General features: G+C 40.3%; 1 pseudogene; it reads left to right on the top strand.

Moving 5' to 3' along the window:
* The first annotated feature begins 618 nt into the window (after positions 1–618).
* Positions 619–1,443, top strand: LOC108697255 (annotated as a pseudogene).
* The last annotated feature ends 1,067 nt before the right edge of the window (positions 1,444–2,510 follow it).

Genomic DNA, 2,510 nt, shown 5'->3' with positions numbered 1-2,510 from the left:
TTTGGGCTGCCTGGAGAAGAATTGTATAATATTCAGTGGTGTGCCTGCAGCCGGAGAGTTACATTACACCAAGGGGGTTATTTATTAAAGTCTGATCTTTTTCTGGTTAGAGTTTTAAAGGGGAAAACACCATGTTTTCATGTGGAAAAAATAGAATTTTTCATGATTTCTTAAAACCCAAGGCTGTTAAAAGTCAGACTAAAAAAGTACTCCATCTCAAACCTGTCGAGGTCATGTAGAAGTTAATGGCAGATGTCCCATTGACATTTTGAAGATATCCTGATCTGTGATGGGTTTCGTACAATAATCTGAAGAGTTTTCGGTTGTCAAATCCGATTTGGATTTCTTGACAATTTTATAGAGTCTTTTTTCCGCACCAGATTTTTTTATTTTTGGTTAATTTATCGATAAAAAAAAAGGTAAATATGTGCACAGGAGTTTGGTCAAAGTGGTTTTAATAAAATAATAACACTTTTTTTGGCTTTTAGCAAAAAACCCCCCAAATGTATGGTATATATACATATAAATATCAACGTTTTTGAGAACTTGACTTAATTGAAATACCTGGACCTGCGCAAATGCCCCCTTAGCTGCACCTGCAACAATGCTGAACTGCAAATGTGGTTTAGAAAGGCCCCTCTGCAGATTGTCCATCCTTATAACCTGACATGTCCTGGCAATGAAAACTCTTACTTTCATGACTTTGACACCCATGTCTGTGATAAGGAATTTAAACTAAAGCTCTTTTGCTCATCCTTTCCCAGCATTTTGCTCTTGATCATCATTCCCATTGTATACAGCAAGTTCTACTGACGGATCAAGTACAATTACTTTCTCTTTGTTGCCTGGCTACATGAACGATGGAAGTCAGAAAAAGAACTCTATAAATATGATGCTTTTGTCTCTTACAATACCCATGATGAGGAGTGGGTATATAAAATGATGCTACCTATGCTAGAGACCTCAGCTCTTCGTCTCTGCCTCCATCACCGGGACTTCTAGCTTGGTAGAGACATCATAGACAATATTGTGGACAGTATACACAACAGCTGTAAAACCATTTGTGTTGTGAGCCGGAGCTACCTGCAGAGTGAGTGGTGCTCCCTAGAGATGCAGCTCGCCAGCTACAAACTCTTTGATGAGATGAGGGATGTCCTTGTACTTATCTTATTAGATGATATCCCAGACAGAAAGCTTTCCACTTATCACAGGATGAGGAAGCTGATGCTGAAGAAAACATATATTACCTGGTCAGCTGAACCTGAAGCACAAGAGTTGTTTTGGGCTAAAGTTGAAGAAGCAGTGTTGGGCAGAAGGCCCTCAGAAGTTGTAGTGGGAGCAAAAATTAGAAAGCTTAACCATTGTTCAGCTGAGGATCTATACCTGCTATCCCACAGCCACAGTCCCTTCCCAGAGACTATTATCCCACTGTTACTATAGGCACCATCTCTCCCTACTATACCTGCTATCCCACAGCCACAGTCCCTTCCCAGAGACTATTATCCACTGTTACTATAGGCACCATCTCTCCCTACTATACCTGCTATCCCACAGTCACAGTCCCTTCCCAGAGACTATTATCCCACTGTTACTATAGGCACCATCTCTCCCTACTATACCTGCTATCCCACAGCCACAGTCCCTTCCCAGAGACTATTATCCCACTGTTACTATAGGCACCATCTCTCCCTACTATACCTGCTATCCCACAGCCACAGTCCCTTCCCAGAGACTATTATCCCACTGTTACTATAGACACCATCTCTCCCTACTATACCTGCTATCCCACAGTCACACTCCCTTCCCAGAGACTATTATCCCACTGTTACTATAGACACCATCTCTTCGTACTATACCTACTATGCCACAGTCACAGGCTATTATTCCAAGTGTTATTATAGGCTCTGCTGCTCTGTCTAAATAGTCAAAAGGCAAGAGCACAGCTGAACTTTTTCATAGTATTCCTACTAGGGATGCAGCAAACCTACTATTTTAGTATTTGGACAAATCCTGAATCCTTTGCAAAAGATTCAGCCAAATACTGATCCATATGCAAACTAGGGAAATCAGGGAGAAAGTGCGACAAAAACTCAGGTGATTATTTGGATACGGTGCAAATACTAGATTTGATGCATCCATAATTCCTACCTCAAACTGCTGCTCTGTGGGCCCCCAAAGTACGTGCGATGCCCCTGTTTAGACCCCCATAACGTAAGCTCTGTACCATATCATCATCTGAAACACCACTAGTACGCTGCAGGGAGGTCCTGCTGTTTGAACTGTCAAATTATAAACTATATTAGCTAAGGAAACCATGGTGATCCTTTACTGTATGTGATAAATTGTTTATATTTAAATTTCTAAAATTGCAGATTTTTCAATTGCTAAAATTAATTAAAATGAATGATATACATATATATTACATATCTGTAAGACTTTTTTCTATTGGCTTTATGAATTTGTCATTATAGGGCCAATTTACAAATGGGGGGGGAAACGTGCAAAGCTTT

The sequence above is a fragment of the Xenopus laevis genome, chromosome 7S, assembly GCF_017654675.1.
Source record: "Xenopus laevis strain J_2021 chromosome 7S, Xenopus_laevis_v10.1, whole genome shotgun sequence".
Classification (NCBI taxonomy): domain Eukaryota; kingdom Metazoa; phylum Chordata; class Amphibia; order Anura; family Pipidae; genus Xenopus; species Xenopus laevis.
The sequence above is the reverse complement of the archived record's forward strand: the minus strand, read 5'-3'. Positions and strand labels throughout refer to the sequence as shown.